The sequence below is a fragment of the Cyanistes caeruleus genome, chromosome Z (genome assembly GCF_971803275.1).
Source record: "Cyanistes caeruleus chromosome Z, bCyaCae1.hap1.1, whole genome shotgun sequence".
Taxonomy (NCBI): domain Eukaryota; kingdom Metazoa; phylum Chordata; class Aves; order Passeriformes; family Paridae; genus Cyanistes; species Cyanistes caeruleus.
This window is the reverse complement of record NC_141732.1, coordinates 32,384,248-32,407,556: the sequence shown is the minus strand read 5'-3', so window position 1 is coordinate 32,407,556 and position 23,309 is coordinate 32,384,248. Positions and strand designations below refer to the sequence as shown.

At 34.3% G+C, this 23,309-nt stretch overlaps 2 long non-coding RNA genes across 2 annotated transcripts; both read left to right on the top strand.

Annotated features, from left to right (window-relative positions):
• The first annotated feature begins 1,255 nt into the window (after nucleotides 1–1,255).
• Nucleotides 1,256–1,599, top strand: LOC111941317 (uncharacterized). The gene is made up of 2 exons (XR_002869956.2): nucleotides 1,256–1,341; nucleotides 1,473–1,599. It is a non-coding gene; the product is annotated as an uncharacterized LOC111941317 (long non-coding RNA).
• Nucleotides 1,600–2,883: 1,284 nt separating this feature from the next.
• Nucleotides 2,884–15,413, top strand: LOC147648322 (uncharacterized). Its single transcript, XR_015280916.1, has 3 exons — nucleotides 2,884–3,000; nucleotides 12,335–12,398; nucleotides 13,728–15,413. It is a non-coding gene; the product is annotated as an uncharacterized LOC147648322 (long non-coding RNA).
• The last annotated feature ends 7,896 nt before the right edge of the window (nucleotides 15,414–23,309 follow it).

The window sequence follows — 23,309 nt, the reverse complement described above, 5'->3', positions numbered from 1 at the left end:
GTAATGACTAATAATTGGTCAGGAGAAGAGACTCCATTCAGACCCCAGCAACTTCAACTTCCTTAGCTCTCACAACCACCTTAAAGGTAAAGTCAACCCATGACAGTATGTTTGTTTCTTCATGATTTTATGGGGTTGAGTTTGTCAAAACAAAAAATAGTCCCAAACACAAACAAATATGTTTAGGATTCTTACATGAGAAAATGCAAATTATTTCCACAAAAATATTTTTATGGCTGCTATTCAATGGCTAAATTATGCTTTTACTAAATTTATACCTATACAATACACTTCAGATCTCAAAAGTTTTCCAAAGAAGAAGCAATTTGATTCCCCATTAAAACAAACAGTTTGTTTAGAGCAGTGCTATCATTCTGACATGTCCTTTAATTTTTCACTCTTCAGGGTAATAACTAAACTCTGTATTCTGATGCTCACACTCTGTTTTCCAGATATGTTGTTGCATTTTCAGGATGTTATGTTGTTGCTCTGTATAGTTATGTATTTAGGAAATAGCAGAAATGAAGATTATTTTCATTTTTTAGATTCTTCTTTACATTCATTAGAGAAAATATTCTATTAAAGTCTCTCACCTACTTCTTTACTTTTATAATATGGTTACTTCAGCACAAATAGCCAGTTTCTTTTATTATTTTATTAAAGTATATGACACAGAGAAGAGATAATTCCAATAATTTCTTTTTATAAGCTTTATTTTTTCGAGAAGAAAACCTATAAAGTAAGACTGAATCTATAAAGTAGAGTGAAATGAAACAATTAAAAATGCTAATTAAAGCACTTCACTTTTGTCAATGGTAAAAATGTAATAAGAAGAGTAATTATAATTTAACAACATTTAATTGAAGTCCATATTTTGTGTCTCACAGAAAATGTACCAGAGTACAGGCTGGAAAAAATGTCCATCTAGTGAAATTCACAGGCACAGTTCATCTACCAAATTACCTTCATTTGCACATCATTTGACACACACTCTTTCAATAATTTATTATTGCATAGCTCTCTTTAATTATAAATATATATATATATATGTATACATGTCTGCATACATATTTTTTAAAACTGTTTGGTGTACAATCTTAATAAAATGCCTCTTCTTTTTCCTGTTTAGATGTGAAGAGTCTTTATGATCAGCCCCACAATGGGTGGTGGTCAGAAGAAGTCAGCCGTGCATGACAGAAATCCCTGTGCTTGGAGCAGCTGCAAGAGGCACAGGACTTCACCTTTAGATAGCATCCTTTTCCACCTGCTTTCCAGAGTGCCCTCCACACACTTCTCCCAACTGCATGAGGTGATATCTGCCTTGGTGCCCTCTGGCCTCAGGTGTCTGACACATTGCTTCAGATAATATCAGAGAGGAAAACATCTGGCCTCTCACTATTCTGGAATTATAGCTCAGAGCACTCTCCAACCTTTCAGATGCCTTTTATTGACAGGTTATTTCTATGTTTCAGGTGATTGTGATTTTGAAAACCTGCCAAGCGCAGAGAATGAGTTCAAAGAATTTTCCAGCCTGAAGTGCAAACGCTATGACATTTCTCATCTTCAAACAAAATTTTAATAAACCTATTGTGTGGTAAAGTTGGATATCCTTTATTTTTCTTTCAGTTTGAGAGAGATGGAGTAGCACACAAATTGTTTTGACCAATTCAGTAAAGCATAAACCCCTCGAAAATTTACAAAATTTATTACAGGAGCTGTATACTCATCTTTGGTTCTTTAACCTTGTGCCTTTCTCTTTGCATATGTCTGGAGAGTGCCTGGGCAGAAATTTGCCTCCTGGATGGCTGAGTCATTTAATTGCAGAAGACTATACATAATTTGGTTGTACTTTATCTCATTTTAGATGTTTTCGTCTTTTGCCATGGGTCAGGCATGAAATACAAAGTGCAAGAAATAGGAAATAATATAACCTTTAGCTTCAGTGGTAACAGAAAAAAACACATATAGAAATTATTTGGAGCTTATTATTGTAGTGGGGTCGCAGAGTGTGAGAACATTTATTGTAGAATATAAACTAGGATTTCTCATTTAGGCATAGGATACATTTTCCTCTTTGTTCAGGTAACTTGAAGTAATTACCAGTATTTTTTCTATGTGATTCCAATCAGTTCTGAAAGAAACACACAACAAATATTTATCTCCACTGACTTCTTAGAATTATAAAAAATCTTGTCTTTATTTGTGGACACCTGGAGACTAATGCTGGGCATCCCCACTTCTGACTCTACAGTTTGAGATATCTTTTATTCTGTCTTATTCATGGATATACAGCAGTTTGGATAAATCAGATGGTGATTTATCCAATGGTGTTGTATTGATCAAGTATAAGGACCACTTATCTACATTAAATTCTCATGTCATTACTAAAACTAAACTTATAAATGCAAGTCATGACCCAGAATAAGAAGAATTAGTGTCATCAAGAGAAAAAGAGACCATTCCACTCCATAAATTTTCACAACTGAATTTCCTTGGCAGGATTTTTTGGCAGAACAGATCAGGACTGGTAATAAATATTTTTTTCCTATGCCATGATGTGGTATTGCTATAATAATTCTAGCTGTGAATTCTGACTCAGAGATCACCACTGAAATTAAATTTTGGAAAAAAGAAAAATATGTTAAAGTAAGAATTTTGTGCGAACAAAAATCTTCCATCTTTTTGACTTCTGGAATTACAGTCTAACAGCAATATTTCATGCAATTCAGTTAAATTTCATCTCTATTCTATAAAATAAAGGATTAACTTCACAGGTAAGCTACAATATTTGTCTTTTTGTATTTGAAAATTTCAGTATAATTAATACATTCTGGGGTTTGTTTTTTCCATTGATGGGTTTAGGGTTGTGTTCTTATTTTTCAGAAGCTGATGGTTTTCAAATGTTCAGTGTCTACTAATTGAACAAGGAAACTGAAAATTGGCAAATGACTTCCTGAAGATATTCTGGAATGTAGATTACATTAGCACCAGTACAGGATGGTGAGGTGTAATGTTAGAGAATTCTGCCCCAGAATTCCTGAAATTATGAGTACAAACAGTTATTTATGTAGGAATTGCATAGTTTTTAGGACTTTAAATGGAAAACGCTTTGGGATACATACAGCTCACAATTTCAGTGCACTTAATGGGACATTCTACATAGAGCTCAAACTTTGATTCAGCATTTATAAGAATGTGTAAGACAAATTACTAAATTTGAGTTAATCCTCAAATAATACCAATGTTTTTTGGCATTTTGATGGTTTAACAAGGTCAGCAATACTGGTGCGGACGGCACCTGTAAACAACTTCAAAAAACATGATAGCTTAGTGCATCTTCTCTGAGTTTACATAATTAACTAATAGTATGGAAACGTTTGAATTCATAATCAAAGATGATAAGTACTTGTTGGCATTCCCAGAAGCTGTGGGAATTCTCTCAATTACATTATATGATTAACAAATCTGATTTATTGAGGTTTTGTGCTTTTCAGCAGCTTTTGTGACAAGACCATAGGATGACTGTATTTTAGAGGACGCTTTTGGGTAGTGATAATATTATAAGCACTGATGACTGGAGCTACCAGAGTCTTCTTACACTTGGGTACAACAGTTTGAGAGTAAAAAAATAATGAACAGCTTAAAGATACTATCTAAATTACACATCTATGTGTAAAAATTACCTTGTCCCAGCTGCAAGCTGTACAGCTTATAGTCTCCCATAACTCTGGAACCTGATATGCTGACTGCTTAAACATGATATGCTGACTTGTGTTTGGAAATTTTTGTTTGAGCTTATTGAAAAAAAAGAAAAACCAAGGAAAAGATGAACTTTTCCAAGTCAGCCCAAGAGGCTTCCTTAGGGTTTATTTTCTTTTGTTTTATTTCTCTTTAGAAAATAAACTTTTCATTGAGTTCATTTTAAATTAGTATTTGCAGAACTTTTTTTCATAATTTTTATTAATCTCAACTAGCTTTTGGCTGATGTATTTTTTTGGTGAAGGGTTTTTTTGTTGTTGGTGGTGGTTTTTTGGTGTTTTTTTTTTATTCTGAGATAATAATCCAATCTGTTTTATTTTGAAAGTAATAGTGAAAATAAGTTATTTAATTTTTTTCCCATTTTCACTAACAAAGACAACAAGTGCTGTGGAAAAATTATTTGCTCGAAACCAGTCTGCTCTAGCATTTATAAAAGTCAATAAAAGTAGTTCCCTTTGGATTCAGACCAGGTTTTTGTGGTACAGATTTCAGTTTAATAATTCTAGCATCTTTCAAAAGTCCCTTATGGCTTAAACTATCTACAGCTTATTATTAGTCTAATCTTTCTCTATTGACATCTCCTATACCAAAACATGTATCTCCCATGAGTGTTACTATCCAAAGCACAAACACCATATATATGAGAATATATTTATCCAACTGAAATTAAACATCATGGTAGCACTTTCATTGCAAACCAGAAAGTTCTGGAAAACAAGAATCTTTTTTGCTAGTTTATACTCTTGAGCACTATACCCAGGTCCCCTTTTTACCTAGAAACATGAAGGATAGGATTCAGAATCTTCATTTCTCCATGCAAGTGTATATAGACTTACATGAGCACTCTACTAAAAACCTCAGGTAACAGCTGGTACAAACTGCTGCCAGCCTTGAGAATAAGCATTAGAATTCAGAGGATATAGTTATCTGTTTTTCATAATGGTTAGTGTTTTCTTACATCTTTCCTTCAAATAATTGGTAATTTTATCATTAATGCAGCAATTTCTGGTGTTTTGTAATATCTGATTTTTAGTTGCAAATCTCCTATTTTACTTCATAAACATAAAGAAAGCTTTTTCCCTATTTCTTTTGCCTTGTGTAATTGTAAAATTGCAGGAATTCTTTTTATAAATGTTGAGCCATGGCATCCACAATTAACAACAATGTAATCTCTTTGATATGTGTTTATGAGTTTAATATATTTGGCAATACCAATGGTACCTATTGGGGAAAACAGACATCTTTTGCCAAGACATTGTACAAAAAGTTTTTTGTCACGAGCCCAACACCTGGAGATGGACCTACTTCAAATTTTCTTTGAAGCAAGAACATCAACACAAAAAAAGTTTTCAGTCTCCATTTCATTAGAGAAACAAAGTAATATAGTTGCATGAAGAACATTGCAACACAGAATTTAAGTCTTTAGGATGAATCAAAGCAAATCCATGCCTCAGAGCAAAACTACCTTTTTTCTTCACTCTCACTGAAAGCAGGAAAGGAGAAAGAAAGGAGGTTGACCTTTCTCCATTCTGGCTTCAGAGCAGAGCAGCTCTCTACAAGTCCTGAATCATCCCGCTGAAGACAGCAGAAAAGTTGTCTTTTGACATGCACCTCTGGGCTTCATCAAGTTTGGTCTCCTCTTCAGGCAGATTTTTAGGATCTTCCTGCTTTTTTGCCTCATTGCATTGTAAAATGGACTTGCTTGGTTTCTGACCTCTTACACTCATTCAAACTATGGAAGGTACTCCAGTCTGAGTATTTTGGTTAATCTGGAAGAATAAATTAATTTTACCTTCCAGATAGTACAGTCTGACTCTGTATTATGTTCAAAGCCAGTAACACACATATGTTATTGTTTACCAAAGTATTGTGCGATACTCACAATTTAACAGATGGTGGAGATCTCAGAAACTTTAGGGTTAGAAAAACCAAAGAGTTATTGTTTGTTAGACTGTGCAATCACATGACAAAGTAACATAGCACACTAAGCTTTTACATTAAATTATTGTTGCCTACTGCTACTGTAGCAAAAAGTCTTAAAAAACTTTCAGTTAAAGCAATAAATCCAGAAGAATAGAAATGGAGACCCATGTGACATTTGAAACCTGAAATTTACTAGACTGCCAATTGAAAAACTTCTTATTCCTTCTACTATGTAGCAGAGGGAATATCCATTTAAAAACAATCTTCTGTGTGCAAGGTCACTTGATCAAGTCATCACAGAATTTGGCATCAGTTCATGTGTGTGCAAAGTAAATACTGGAGAAGCAATCTCATCATATTGAAACATTAAGGACAAGTATCAGATACTTCAAAGAATGACCACTTTATTTAAGCAGTAGCTCTCCCTTTATCTGTTGCTAAACATTTTCTCTTCGTTCATGTGTGCAGAATCTGGTGACCTAAAAGTTACCCCACAAGTATTTTTTTTTAACCTACAGAGATGATTTGCAACCTCAAACCTTGTATATTTCCAAGGGCAGCTTTAAACTACAGATTCTGACATTTTAGAGGTTTGAAGTACAACACTCCATACTGCATTTTGAAAAATGGATGGTAAATCTGCTATAGACAGATTGCTATGCTGAAGTAATTTTTTACAGAAGTGGAGACCTGAGTTCCTGCTTATAGGATAACGGATGATAGTAGTTCACAGAAGAGACCATGTGTTTCACAGTTTTTCTGAAGATTTTCATTCATCACTCCAGAAATCACAATCTAAAAAAGTAGGTACTCTCTCACTCTTTCTTAAGCAAGCTATCCCAGGTGAAGTTAGAGCAATCCAAATTACATTGCAAGAGTTCACACCTGAGCATAGATGGATAGGCAGGTGCAGGTTCTGGAGGTTTTAGCTGTGTCATCCTGCTGCACTGTGAAGTCAGGGCAGCCCGGGGCTGAGGACTGAGGAAAACACTTAACTGCACTTATTATTCAAGAGGGATTTAACTGAAAATATACCTTACGTGAAATGGACAACTAAAAGCAAGCCTTGCAAGCAAAATTGGATCCAGTGCCCTGGAGATCCTGCCTTCCAAAACAGAGAGTGATTGTTCTAAGTTTTATTTAGGATTTTAGAGACATAAGGCACCAACAATTTCCTCTCCTGATTGCTCCTGAGACTGCAAGTATTTGAAACTGCATGTAACTCAGCATGTTGAGAACGGCTCAGCTGATGTCAGCAGAGCTTCCTTGCAGAGTACTGAGATGTCAGGTGCATAGGCCTCTGCAGGGTCAGAAATTGCATTTCCCCACTCTCTCTACAAACCCAAAGACAGCTAATCAGTGGCCTGAGTGTCAAAAAGTATTACCCAAGTAGTGCTAGGCAACAAATGGTGATAATTTTATACAAAGGATTCCGAAGAAAGAATGGTAAAATAGGACACTTTGGGTCAGTCAGCTGGGTTTCATCAGTTTACTTGAAATGGGTATGCTTAGGGAAGTTCAGGATTACTAAAAAAATAGTATTAATACTGGAAAACTACACTACTTTTAATTGTGCAGTTTGACATTTATATTTCATTAGCATTCATGATCTCAGATGAGGCTGAAAGTTTTTTGGAGGGTTTTCTTCCTTCACATATTCTCAATACGTGTGACATATTCAGAAATTTAAACACATACTCACTTAAGGCAGCTGTCTACATAGGTTACCATAAAATTACGTGGAGAAGTAAAAGGAAAAAAAATCAAATTGGTATGATTTTCCCCCTCTCCAATTCTAGTGCATTTATTTTTTCTCTTTAGCTTGCGTTTTTTACCTCTGGCTATAGCTATTTTTACTTTAAGCTTGAACTTTTCAGTCCAAAATAACTCATAATGTCATGCTACAATTTTGGGTCATGTCCCAGGACTATTCTGGATACCTATGTCAGTAAGTAAATATCAATGAAATAATTTTCCTTTGTTTTTTTCTTTGTTGGAGAAAGAGTGTGCAGTTAGAAATTTATATACTGAAGTATATAAGAGGTATATTTCATTTAAGGTTCTGACTGCATCACTGACAAATATTTCTGAAGAGAAAAACAGTTCAGTAAATTTTTTAATTAATCAACTTTGAGAAAAGCAATAAATCTATAACTTTATTTCTTTTCCACTTTTAAACTTTCCACTGTTAAAATAGGGTAATACATTTAACTACTTAAAATTGGTTCCTGCCCACTATTGACTGCTTTGCACTCTTCAGTACTGTGAAATAACTGTGAAATTAAAGTAGACCAAATACAGAATGGCAAGGTCCTCAAATAACCTAAATGTATCACAGGTCCTTTGTTTCTCTTCCTCCACTGACTTGTGAAGTCACAAATTTGGAAATTTCCTGACCCACAGAACTCAATTTTTTGAGCAGTCTCTGACTCTTGGCCTTCACAGAGAAGGGAAAGGAAAAAACTTAGCAGGATTTGAAGGCCAGAAAAAATGAAAGGTTTTTTCCTGGTTTGTTTTTTCCTTTTTTTCCTTTTTTTTCCCCGTCAGTATAAAGGTACTTCAGCCACACTTGTGAGTTTACCTTTTTACTTTGATGGGAATACTGGAACTGCTCTAAGTTATGGATCTTGGATTAATCAAATCAGAAGTAGCATACCATGTATTCTTATCAAGCTAGGACATAAATAATTTTGTTTGCTGCAGTTGAAGTTCAGGCCTTGTATATTTATAGATTCCTTCTGGGTTACTTCAATAAGAGCAGTAATTTCTGTGGCTAAGAGCCTGCTTCCAAAAAAATTTTGAGTTTGTATGCACACATATGTACATACCCCCCTGTTAATGAGGAAACACTATCTCAAATATAAGTGTACTTTGGGATGTGCTTTTTCTCCCATCAGTGTACAAGACTGACACAATTTGACAAATTATTTTCTGCTCTATGAGTGTGTATTATGGAAGTATTATTTGAGAACAAGCTCAATGGATACAGAACAATTGTTTGAATTTGCCTTATAGGAAAATCAGGTTTTAGCACATACTTTTGCAATGAAAAAGTATGTTTCATACACATGTTTTTGTTATATATGTTTATATATTTTATATATATATGTATGTATGTATGTATGTGTATATGTATATGTATATATGTATTATAACTATATATATATATATATATAGTTATAAGAGCTAAATTATCTGAATTAGAATTTCAAATTCTGATTAAATTTGCCTAATTGTTTCAAGGTAAGCTTTGTCCCAGGTGCAGTAACTTTTTTGCACATTAAAAAATACATCAATCTCTGTGGTTGTATTAACCTCTTTCTCTAATATTTTACCACATTTGATAACATTTAAGTGTTTATTCTTAAATTTATTAGTGTATACAAAAGTATTGTAATAACTGTATTTTCAGTAACAAAAAATGAATGCAAAGTAGTGTTACGTTCTTGCTGAACTTTCTTTCTTTCTAGTCAAAGATATTGAATAATGTCTTCCTGCTGAATATATTAAACTGTGCAATATTACTATTGTATGAAACTGTGAATATTACCATGTATGAATTACATTACCAGATGAACATGAAATGCATGAATTATGAAGCTATGGATACAAATTTCCATCTTCAAAATAACAATCAATTTTTTAGATTGCATCTTGGAAACTCTATTTTTATACATCAAAGTATGTATTTTCCTATTGTTATCACAATAATATATGCATTCAGGAAACTGTTCAAATTGGAGTAATTGCTTATCAAATGCAATGTCTTTGTGATGAAAATCTCCATGAGCAACAAAGAATATTTTCCCTAAGTTTAAACCATACATACAGTTGAACAAAACTTGTAGGAATGTTGATAACTGCACCATCTGGTGACTGGCAAGAGATTTCATTCGCCATTTTCCAATCCATCCAAGAGAAAGGAGTTACTGTCACTTAGTCTTTCTGTCTACATTGCATAAATGGCTAAAGGTCACAGTTACCATTATTGTGTTATGTGTACTCCTAATGCTGTGTTACACATCCTTAGAAAAAGAAAACCTGGTCAAAAAAGAGTTAAAGACAAGCACAAAAATGACCTAACACTTTTAATTATGATTGATTTTTTTTTTTTTTTAATGAAAGATTTTCTTTTGTCATGCATGAGTTAGTTTAAAAAAGTAGTACCTGAGCTTTTACCTCAATGCCAGATCACATAATATCTGAGTTCCTTTGCTCTGTATGTACTGTTAGTGTAGGTCAGAGTCAGATGTACTGGGAGCTGTACATGCTGTGTGGAGGCTCAGCTTTTGCCTGGAGGGATTTCCCATTTTAGTGTTCAAAAGACTTTTAGAGATACTGTTGGAAAGAAATTTCAGTTTGCATGTGTGAAGCACAGAATGAGTAAGAATTGTCTTTGTTGTGCTGGAAGGAGTCTGGCATAAAGAGAGTATTCCCTATAAAACTCACCCAATACGATAATCTTGAAATAGAACCTTGATGTTACTTTCTCTAGGACTCCTTTCAGAGACACTCGGAGCTCTCTGCACTCACTGTCTTGGTATGCTGAGGAAAATCCTCTAGTTTCACCCACTCACTAAGATACTTCAGAGAAGCTCCAAATAGAAATTCCTGACTTCTAGCCAACCACTTTCAAATTATTGTTTGGATAGAGGACAGAGTCCTCTGAGCCAAATCATAAAGCTTTGGAGATTCATCTACCACAATTTTTTGTTAATTTTTGTTCAATAGCTAGAGTAATCAGGAAACAGGTTTTTTTTCCTGAAAAAATAACTGTGATAAGAGAAGAAATCTTGAAAAAACCTGTTTAGATAGTAAAACAACTGGCATGACTTTATGGTGGTCTAAACCTCTATGCACTGAACAAGAGTAGAATGAAGAATAACAGAACTGGGACCATTCATTTATTCATTTTAGATAATTTGAATGCAAGTGGGTTGGACTTGTTCAGTCATATGCAAAGTTATTCTCATAACTGGCAGTCCGTTCTGTGAAGGTTTCTCAGCTGTAAATGCTTTTACTAGCATACAAACTAGAGATCTCTCTCCTGTGTGAAATTTTCAGCCAAGAAATTAAATGCTTGCTTATGGATGATAGGGTTTTTTCCCTGCTGTTTGCAATCTGGCCATGCACAGGAACAGACGCAGTTGAAGACACCAAACAGTTTACACTGAAATATAAATCAGTTAAACAAAATGATGAGCACATTCCAGAGCTGTGACAGATGACTCTATTGTTGGTAATACTGTAAGCAAGAATATGATGATTTGTGGCCCCTGTGGTGACATCTCTGATACTAAGTGAAACAGTGCTAGGGAGTGCTTGCTGTTAATTGAGCCCAACTGGTGCAAAAAGGCTTGAATCTGAATCATCCCTGAGTCATCAAATCCTTCTAGAGCTGCAAAAGAGGGTCTGACTTAGCCAGGATGGGTCTCAAATGCCATAATGGTGTCAATAGATTGCTGGGGAGACTGATGGATGACCCAGGCTGACTACCTGTCAGCATTCTACCAACTAAAAAACCATGTAATTATGATACTTGGAACAATTCCTAATTTATCAGTGCAGATAAAACCAATCTGTTTGGTTTTTTGGGGTTTTTTGGGGTTTTTGGGTTTTTTTTTTGTTGTTTTTTTTTGTTTGTTTTGTTTTGTTTTGTTTTGTTTTTGTTTTTTTTTCCTTGTCTGGACTTTTTGGACCCTCAAGTTTTGGAGAGGGACTGAAATATGCTTCAGATATTCACATCAGGAATTAAGTATCAGCCAACTATGAGTCCACATAGAGCATCTTTCATAGTATAGCATTTGTATTACTGGATTATTCTGATGGCCCTGGAAGGTCAAGGCTTTGTTTTCCTCAGAAGTATGCAGACACATAACCATAGAAATTTCTCTGTTGAAGACATTGCAGTTCTATTATATAAGGCGAAAGCACCAAAATTAACTCTGAGAGGGTGTGATAATGGTTATCATTCATGACAGGGAATTCTGAACTTACCAGGGCCCAAATCCTGAGTGCACTATCTCGGCAATAAACAATCCAACTGTAATTTTTTAAAAAAATAAGAAAACAAAACTTCATCTGGTAATGAAATTTCTTTTGGAAATGTAGTAGTAAAAGTCACATCAATGCACTAGGTGATTAGGTGGGCTAGATCTATTGCAAGCTGCTATAATGTCAACAAAACTAAAAAAAAAATAAAATAAAAAGCATAAGTAATTTCAGCCTTCCTTGTAGGTAGCACTTATTTTAATGAAAAGCTCTTCTAAGATTTGGGTTTCTATTATGATAATATGAATGTCACAGGAAAGACAATTCTCAAGAATGACATCTTTACTTTTCCCACTTGTCATTGAATATTCTGCAGATGGAAGGATGGGGATTTGAGATTTGTGTATTTCTCAAAGTGAACTTCCAGATCCAGAGATATTCAGAGTCATAAAGGAATAAACCTTCCTATACAATGTGAGATAGTAATTGCATTTTTAAACCCTCAGCAAGCAGCAAAAGTAAATTATGTCTTTGCTGGCACTGGCTTTGGGGATGTTATTGTCTGCCTGTGTAATATGGAGAACAGATTGTTTAAATCGTTTAAGCTTTTTATGCAGTAGTTTAGTGTTTGATTTCTTTTCCCCCCTCCTTTTACTTACAGGCCAAGTGAGGGGCAGGCTGTCCAACAAAGGAGAAGGCCTTGATGTCAGAGTGTGGATAATGACGTAAGTAGAGGGCTCCTTCACAGGTGTAAGCCAGCCTGTGTTCCTGGGAATTACTGAAATAGGCAGGGATGCCCTCATCCTCGGGACACACAGACTGCCTGCTTTGTGCCACATGCTGACGGTGCTCCTGCGTGGGCTCTGCTGCTTTATGCACAGCGGCTGCCAGCAGCTGCAACAGCTTTTATGCACCTTCATCTGTCTTTGGCAGGAATTTGCCAAGGATATATGAACCATTGGGAGGGTAAACAAAGATATTTTTTGTCTCATAACAGATGCTTCATAGAACAATAAAAAGGAGAGATGCTGCCAGTTATAAACAGAAAATTTTAGGTGTGACCAGTTTAGACAACACCATTTCCTTGCATGAAGTTTTGACTGTAGAGAAAAAATCAAAAATCAAAAAATAATATAATTTTGTGAAAAAGTTAATTTACTAGGTGGGAAGGTCATAATTTGAAATAAGCTATGAGACTACACAGTATTTTGTTTGAAAAGCTGATACAAAGTTTTATAAATGCAAACTAATCTTCCATAATGGAAATTTATTAAAGGATTCCGTCATAAAAACAAACAGAAAAAATCCTAGCACAGTATCTGGTTAAGGAAGGAAAAATAATAGTCTCTAAATTCTCTAGATCTCTGAATGCTTTAGAATTAATATAATTTTTTGTTGTCCATCATTGAAGGGACTTGATATGAACTATTTTCTCTTTGATGACAAAATGTGACCTAAAACCTAATTTATTGTACTTGACAGTAATATCATTTTACCATTTTCCCACCTGCTAAATAGTAACACATTATTCTCTTTCCCCACAGTAATGATTAGGAGAAAACCAGTGTGTCAAAAGTAGAAACAAACAAACAAAAGTGGTCTTGACCCTCCCTTTCCTTTCAGGGTCTGCTGTATCAGACTGCTCAAGTTTTCTAGAGGAATCTTGAGAATCTTTTCTCGTCTTATTCCTTAGCATTCTCCATTACAAATAAAAGTGTGATTTTTCGTTAAGTATTTGCAAAGTTTCTGCAGTTGTGTGAGCTGAAAATATAAGATTAAAAAAAGAATCAAAATTATGTGTCAATACAGTATAACTTGGTTTTGAATGACTCAGCAAAGAGTATGTGACAACACATTAAAGAAAAGACATTTTTTTTCATAGTATTTGATGTTTTTACAATGTGACGAAAGAAGACAGTGATGTTTAAAAAAATCTTGCTGAACCAGACTGTTGCATTCACACACAAAAATTACCAGAAAGGTTTTTGTCCTCCAAAGGATTATGAAGTAATTTTTAAAATATTTGGTAATTGGTTTTGTTTCTTCTCTGACAGGTGATAATTTGGATTCCCTAAATGAGAAAAAAAAAACCTAAAAGCGGAAGAAGCTTTGTATATTACTATTAGTGTATCCATTTTCATATGTCGTCCTGTATGATACAAAATCAGGAAAGGCACATCTGGATCTATATGAAATATCTGGATTTTATCAAATTCCTGGTTTAAAGATCTATATGTGAAACAAACGTCTATGTATTATGAAGCCAAATCACGTATTTGCATGAAATAAAATTTGTGAAATTATTATTGAAATCAGTAATTAAATGTGGGCTCACAAAAGCTGCTAATAATTATTTGCTGCAATCATTATTTTTTGCAACTTTATTCTTCTGGTTTCATTGTTTTCAAAGTTTTTTACCCAGCTGGGTGTCCAAAATGTACAAATCATTCATGATATGGAAAGCAAATACTATTTGCAAGGAATGAATATGAAATAATAAAAATTATCTCTTCTCATTTTGTTTCTTACTAGCAAATTAAACTACTTGACAACTACTATTACTTATGACGATAAAGGTTGTTTCGAAGGAGTTACATCAGAAATAAAAGTCACATTCACACATCTATAGGGCCCTGGATGTTCTTTTGAGTCAAATTATGCCTTTGCATTTTCAAGACATTTTTTTAGAGCAACAGATCTCAAAGTTCCTGAAATAGTTAGAACCAAATGTCTCATGCTGTCAGACTGCTGCAGCTTGGGAATAAAAGGAAGTGTTGCATATTCTGCATGGCATTGACATATGCTGAAACAATCTTTGAAGGACTCTAACAGGTAGTCAGAATCAAGCTGTTCTGATCAAGTTTTAAACCTGTCTCATAGTACTTGAATTTGTACTTGCAGGGAGCTAGATGGCATAACTGATGCTGTGTGAGAGCTGAAGGGAAGGAGACTTTATGAAACCAAAAGGGTTATAAATGTCATATTTCAAGCTGGGTTTTCTTTTCCTGTAAACTAGTGGTATAGTGGTCTAAAAAACACTCCCAAAAATGAAACAAAGCAAAGCAAGAAAAACAAGCAAAACAAAACAAAACAAAACAAAACAGAATGCCCCTACAAATCTTCTATACAAAGCAAAACCAGGCAGTCTGGTCCTTAAAACACTACTTTTTTCTATATTGTGTTTGAGCTACAATGTACCCAAGTAAAATGCTCCTATAGATTTTGGAATCACAAAAACTCCCTGGGAAAAGAAATTGATGAGTTAAACTATGATCTATAACAACATGTAACTATGAATAATTTTACAAACGTTTCATCCCAATTTTTTTGTAGATCTAATTCATTTTTGCTTTGCTTTGCCTTTGAACAGGGGAAAACAGCAGCACATCTATCACTTTATTTAAAATAGACAGTTATATACACCTTTATATACACAGCTGCTTTAGCTGTTTTTGTTCAGTCAGTAATTAAGCAATTGCTCATCTGATTAATAGACAAATCTATTTCTACAGTTGTCATCTTCTAAATACCACTATGCTGTAATAGCTGTGAGTTACCACAGATTCCTTCAGCTTTAACTGAGTTACTTTTTCCATGTCTGTGATAGCAGTTAAAAATACTAGTGTTTAGTGACTTGTGGATTTTAATTAATGGTAGGAAAATTCTGAATTACCATTTATTAATTAATTCTGCAATTAGATTTATTTTGTAGAATTAAATAAAAGCATGAGGTCTGAAAACCATATTTTCAGATTTTTTTTTCCTTTGCAAGAATAATGAATGTTTCAAACTCTTACTGAAATCAAATATATGTTGATCGACATATTTATTGAGTTGATAAAAAATTTCTTCTTATACTTCAAACATCGTTAAACTACATTTTATTGTAGTTTACTACTCTGCCACTGGGAGAATTGTACACTGAAAGGACGGTAATTGCATGATAGTCTGGGTGGAAGTTCCTAGAACTACTTTCCCCATAATGCAATTGTTAACATCCAATTTTCTTTGCAAATCCATTAAGTTAAAGTTACGTTTCATCATGTGAAATTATGTATAATTGGAGATTAGCTGACATTTGAAGAAAATGAGTATCTGAGTACCTGATTCCAGGAAGGAGTGCATCATATTAGGGGAATTCAGCTGAAATTTAGCTGAAGTGAAATTAAGAATTTTCATCTTGTTCCAATACAGAAGTAATACAGTTTTCTGATAGCTTGTGAACTTCCTAAAATACCAGAAACAAACCTCCCAGTAGTTCATATTTAAAAAGAGAACAGGGTGGGGTAAATATTGTCAAAATATTGCTATTCAGGTTACATGTTAATATACATGTTATTATGTTAAGGTTGCAACTACTTGGAAGATGAAAATCCATCTTACATGCAGTGGATGCTTTGGAAGTAACACTGGATTTATTTAAAATAAAAGATTATATTAAGAAAATAATGAGCTCTTGGATGTCCTGTTGGACAATATTTGTTTATGAAATTTAATTAATCTTGCCACAAGGCAAGCGATTACATTTAAATCTACACTTCTTTTTTATTTTATGGTATTCATCTGATACTGATATTAATACGTCATTTGAATTACTGTAGAAAAAGTTTGAGTTTTTAACTCTGTAGTAAGAAAGATTGTCATTATCTTCAATGTAGACTTACTTCTGTCTGATGTCTGTAAACAAAGCAGGAACAGCATGTTTGTGTGAACAAGATACTACCTGTCTGGGAACATTAGAGGTATTGTTAAAGAGCAATTTCTATATGCTTCTGTATATGAAAATGCAGATGAGAAAATTTTTAATGAAATGGAAGATCTAACTCGGCACATCTGTAAATGGCCAGTAGAGAGTGGTTAAGGAAAAGTATGAGTAACAGCAAAACTGAAGGTAATAAGAAAATAAAAGTTGTGATCAATATAAAAGTAATGAACTTTTCAAAATTGAAGAGCTATCATTTCAGTAAAGAAAAAAGAAACATTTGGTTTTAGAATGTCACTGTATTTCACTGTGTTTGAATTTCTGAAGTGTTTTGAAGTCACACATTTGGGAAATTCGTGGTATTCAAATAACTTGGAAATTCATCTATTTTATTTCCTTGTTCAGATAGCACAGCCTAAAATTTCCAAGGCCACCCTGTTCCAGTAAATAATTGTACAGGTGAAGACATCATCTGCTTCACATGATTACCTGTTATTTTATGTTATCTACAAAATCTCTCAATCTATGAAATTGTATTTGAAAAAAGTTTTATGGAAAAAAAAATTCAGTTGTTTTTATTTTTTCTTCTGTTTTAAACTTGAAAATGGAAAGAAACACAAAAATTCAAGTGCAGCAGTGATTCATTCCTCTACATGGCTGCATGACATACAAACCAGTGAGGTGTTAATTTCTAGGTTTCCTTAATTACAAGCTATAGGAGATTTGAAAGATGAATAGAAGAGTTTTGATGAGGTAAATATTACTGTCTCCATGAAAGTCTTCAGAATGGTAATTCCTGCTTGTCTGTTCCCCTAGGCAATATTTACTGCAAAGGGACGGCCTAGAGTAAAGGAAAAAACATCTCAGCTCTTGTTAGCCTTGTGTTTATGGTCAGCAGTCATCAACATCAACACCATGTAAAAAACTATGCTATTAACTGACCATGCATCCCCTGTACACTGGTTGGCTGCAACAGGTTGATTTTAGGCTTTTGAATATTTCTAGCTCCATGGGAAACTTTGAATGATTGTGAAAGACAAGGAAAGAGTATAAAGGGCACATTATTATGACCCAAACCGCAGTCTTGGTAGGTGCTGTTGGAAATAATGCATGGGGAAAGAGGACCTTGACTCTAAATATCACAGTTGTCTCAAAGTTTTTCATTATGGCATTTGAGCTGTCAAAGCTTTGCTTGAGGCTCAGAAACCTCCACACAAGAATGGGTAGTTCAAAGCTTACTGAATTCTAATTATGATAGCACACAACTGTAAACTTATTTAGCATGCATGATGCTAACACAGTTGCTTTAAAGTGAAGAACTATGATAAATTCCTCTATGCACTGTCCAAAAAAAAAAATCACTTAGTGATTATTTTTCGTTCTGCTCAGGAGAAAAAAAAAACAAACATTGATCTCAAACCACATCTGTTACATACTGTGACGGCTACAAGTCCTTTTGGTTCAGACATTCCTTTGCCTAACAAAAATATCTCTAAAAAAAGTTCTATAAATACTGTTTAGATTAAAAATATTACAAAAAAGAAGTGATATTACTTACACATATTATATAAAAATAGTAGTCGAATTACACAAAATCACGTTATTTTACACTGAGATATTTCATCAACACAGAATTATCAAAATCCTTTCGGAGTAGTTTTGTTTTTATCTGTGATCCCAGGTTTTGCGAAGATAACAAACAGTGGTCTGCAGGTGGAGGAGATGACAGGATGAAGGACACATTTTTTAATTTAATTAGATGAATTTTGAATGATGATTTAATAATAACCCTTGAACTAGTTTGGATCTGCTTCCAAAATTGATGAGGGCAAATAAGTATAGGCACATTCTTATTTGATATATGAGGATAGCCAGATTGGATCAAAACATGGATCAAAACTTCTCCAATGAAGAGGAGAGACTGCCTACTTCTATGTTGCCTCTATGTTTAGTTCAAAGGAAGTCATATTTTACAGCTATTTCTTCTCTACAATAATTGTTTCTTCACTGTTATTTGATATATGATAACCCAAGCTTAAAGATCTCAAAAGACAGTATTTGCTGGTGTCTGTACTCAGCATATGCACTTGTGTTTATGATGTTGTGTCAAAACAGCTCCATTTTCTCTTGCCTCATATCTGTGGAAATTACTGTCTGAACTAAGATTTTTGAGGCTTTTTTTGATTTTGTTTTAGGGCATTTTTGGAAAGACATGTGTCTCTCTTTTATTTCTTAACAGAGGTGTATACAACATCCACCTGCATTTCATCTAGGCTGTACTAAATGTTTCAAAGAAAAATTTCTGCATCTAATATGTATGGTGGCCTACCTCACAATTTCTCTTTTAGACAATATTTTATAAGGAATGGTGTGCAGCACCCATTTTTATCTGAGTTTAATCTTAGTGCTTGTAATATTTCCCATTAGAACATGAACTGTGGGTTTAAAAAAAGTAGTAGCCTACCCTTAGAAATATGGAACATTTTTCTGACATAGAGAAAAACCCAAAAGAGCAATATTCAAGGTAAAATATAAGTTGGATTTGGAATTGTTCTCAGATAATATATATCATCAAAGTGATTAGGGTTAATTTTTCTTTGCTTCTTCCCCCATTCTTCTGTCTATTTTTTTCTTGTTTTAGTTATATTATTATTCATAATATAAGGTGCTGCCTTTGCTCATTGACTGTCATGGTCATGACCTTGTCACAGCTACAAGCAGCATTATGGTAATATTGTAGCATAAGAAGAAGAAATCTGAATTACAGGCCAGTTTTTGGTCTATCACAACAAGAGTATCACAGTTACAATAAAACTCATTACCTGATAACTGTCAATATGGAACTTCAAGCTGGGTAGTGTCGCTTTAACTCAAACACTGACTCTGCCACTGCAGAGTCACCCAGCCCACCCCAGCACATGGGAGCCAGATCCCCATGCATCCCCTTACATGCACCTACAAAGCATCATAAGATAGGAATCAGCTCCCAACTCCAACAGGAAACCAAATTCCCTCAGTGCTCTGGGATGAACCCATCAGAAGTAAACAGACCCTGGGATTTTTTATTTTATTTTTCATTTTTTATTTTCTTTTGTCATATAAAATCTACCAGCAGCTGCTCACTCTTGAATTGATGACATTTTATTTTTCCCTGTCTATTAGAGCAGCTTGTTTACTGTATTGCCAAAATGGGATGGATGAGACAGCGTAGAAGAGAATCATCACATTAGAATAATTTAGCAGTATTATTGGTGCATCATTTCTCCCCTGTTGATTATAACCTTCCAGTTATTGAACTTTATTTAATGTGTTTAGCAATAAATTTTAGAATGTGAACAGTTTGCTGAGGTTATCATAAAAATATTTGAAAATGTCCATTTTAAATGATCCCTAAGTGTAAAAGAATGTCAATAAAAAAATAAAGCTTGCAATATGTGTGTTTAATAATGTGTACGGGGGAGTGTAACATCTTATATATCTGTGCTGCATTTTTCCCAGTTCCCTTTAATTTTTACACAAATGTGTAAACAGATCAGGCCTTTCTCATTGCATGCGAGGGGAAGGTACAGAAAGGAAAAGAAGGCAAGGAATAGCAAGTCAAATCAAAGCAAGATGAGAAAATTTCCTGACCGAAAGAAACAGCCAGCAAAAAAATTCAGAAAAAAACATGTACATGATCTTCAGAACTCAAGAAATTAAAGCAATAAGACTTAATGAATATTGTACTGCTACATTTTTTTTTAATAGCTGTTAGGAATGTTAGGGATCTTATAATTATGTCTAATTACTCAGAAAGTGGTAATGTGTTCGTGACTTTGCAAATTAAATTGTATTTACCTGTACCAATTTCGCATCTATCTCAAGACTTCATAGAATTTTTATTGAGTTTTTGACCATAGTTGTTTTGATAGAATCCATTTATCTCCATGGAAACAATCAAATTTGTTGATAGTATCATGTTATCTTCCAGTGATGAGATTAGCTGATGTCCATAAATCACTTTTGCTTATACGTGACCTCTATATTAAGAGCAGCAACCCTCAGCATATCAGGTTTCACACCTTACTGATAGTGCTGGTGAGTGAATAATATCTAGGAAGATATAAGTTCAGAAATACACAGCAATAATTGCCTGTATTAAAGCTTCTTCAGCTGCAATTTGTACTTAGAAGTTGCTGAATTTGGCCAATGACAAGGGCTGACCTGCTTCTTACATATGTCTGTTGCCTTCACGGAGCCAGGCTAAGGCTGGGCTCAAAGTGTTACAGGGAATGCAGTTACATTAGGCTGGTGGCCTGAGTCTTTCAGATCTTGAATTTAGGGTCAGGACTCTTCAGTGCATTTATTATCTAGACACAGGAATCAAATATGTAGTGAGTGAGTTTGCTGATGATATTAAACTAGGAGGAGCTGTGGACTCCTTTGGAGGTCAAGAGGCCTTACAGAAAGATCTGGGTAGACTAGAGAGCTGGATAATCACCAGTGGAAAGTCATGTATGATTCACATGAAATCTAATGAGACCAAGTGCTGGATTCTCCATCTGAGATGAAATAGTTCTGGTAATGCCTACAAGCTGAGGGGGTGAGTCTGGAGAGCAGCCCTGCAGAAAGAGATCTGGGGGTTAGTTTCAATAGCCAGCAGTGCCCTGGCAGCCAGGAGTGCCACCCGTGTCCTGAGGTGCATCAGGCACAGCATCACAGCCGGGCAAGGGAGGGATAGATAAAAAATATAGAGATCCTCCTTTTTCCTAGAAATATGGAATTTATTTTCTTTCTCAATATTTGCATCACCAGCTCTTTTTCCCCATGTAAGGATGTTTTACAGATTTTTCAGCGTGACATATAAACATTGATTTTGTTACACATGGTTCTGTTTAGAAAAGGCAATAATTGCACAAATGCATTTGCTAAGAGATTTCCTCCAAACTACTAGCTAATAACAATAATAACAAAAATGTAGCAGTTAAAAGCCCTCTGAAAAGCAGAAAAGTTTCAAGTGGTTTTGAAACTACTAGAGAAATATTTTTGTTTTCTTATCTGTTCTTGCAATTTTTAAACCACACTGCAAAATATTCATTAAAGGAATTTTTTCTTCACATATTGTTGAAAACTGATAAAAGCTCTTTCTACTGCTTGATCCTCTAGCTTTCCATGATAGTGACTAGAAAGAATGTCCAATATTAAAACCACACATATTTTAAAGATATGTTATTAATTACTGCACAACACTAGTAATCTGCTTTAATGAAGCCTCTGAAGCAGAAAAAATTCTGCCATGGTAAGGACAATATTTTTAATATTTTGAATTTTGATTTTCTGTTGGCCTCTCAAAGCTTGAAAAAATCATTAAATAAAAAAAAAATTTGTGGTCCGGCTAAGCATTACACTTGAGCTTTCAAAAATACTTTTCAAAAAACATTCTTTAATTTGCATATTATTATTACAATGATGATCAATATATGATATTTATGCCACATTTAAAAAAGAGAAGAAGATTAATATGTTTCAGTGGATCAAAAATAATTTGGTTTGAAATTATATTTCTGTTACTATATATTCCATATTTCTAATGAGCAGTTTCATTGTAAGTTTCCTTCACAAATGAATACTGAGAAACCTAATAACCTTTTCCCCTAAAATGAAAAAATTCTGTTTTATTCTTTAAGCTACTTGAAGCTTTAAACTTCGAGGTTCTTATTCACACCACAGTTTTCTTCCTTTTCTATAGCATAACCAAGTTAATTTAGCAATGATAATTTCTAGAGATAGGGATAGAGATGGATAAGTAGATATAGATACAGATATTGGTACATCTAGCAATTTATATAGATGATATAGACTGTAGATATTGATTGTATAGATAGGTATAGGTAATACATAACAGATTATTTCAGCTGGAAGGGACCTATCCACAATCATCCAATCCAAATGCTTGGCCAATTCAGGACTGACCAAAATTTAATGAGTGTTATTATTTATGTATATATAGAATAACACTCATTAGATTTTGGTCAATCCTGAATGGATTTATATAATATTATTATAATATTATACAATATTAAATAAGGGAACAGGCTTACTTGAGGGGTTGAGGAGGAAAAAGGTGTTTTAAGGACTTATATTAATTCTTATTATTCTCCCCTGATTCTGTTAGTCATAAATTCTCTTTAGAACCTTAATACTGAGACTGTTTCACCCGTGAAGTGATTATCCCTGTCTTTATCTCACTCATGAAGTGTTGATTATTTATCCCTCTCCAATGCCCAGCTGTGGCAGGAGGGGTGAGCTAGAATGCCTGGGGTTGGGCCTCCCTCTCCATACCTCTCCCTTACTTTTTTGGGACTCATTTTAATGCTATTGTTAAAATTTCATAAATATGAGCATTTCAGCATTGTCTAGTCAGAAGAAATAATAGTTCATGGGTTATTGCAATGACCATAGTCTGTGTGACATAGTCCAGAACTTTTCCAAATTTTGGAAAGTAGCAGAAATAAAACATTTAGACTGCAAATATTCTTCATTGTTTTTCCATTTTCTTTTCCTCAGCGCATATATTTACGCTTCTCTACAAAACAAGACTTTCTGAAAATTGGCAATTGCATGATTTTACATCAAAATACTAGTTCAGCAAATTGCAAATGAATTTTGAAAAAGTAATTCCAAGTCAGCATTAAATTCGGTACATGGTAACCCTGTAATCATTACAATGAGACTCTCCAAAACCTCTCACTGGAATTAATGGAATTTCTTTTGATTGATTCACCATTATCAGGACTCGTTTGTCTGTTGGGGGTTGGGTGTCCTTCCTTTTTTTCCTTCTCACCTATGGAATATTTTGCCCATTAGCTGTGGGGAAAACCTGATGGCTCCTAGTTTTTGGGTGCCTGAGAAACACAAAGAGTTTGGCTGGGTCCAGGGGGGAAGGGGGCAAGAA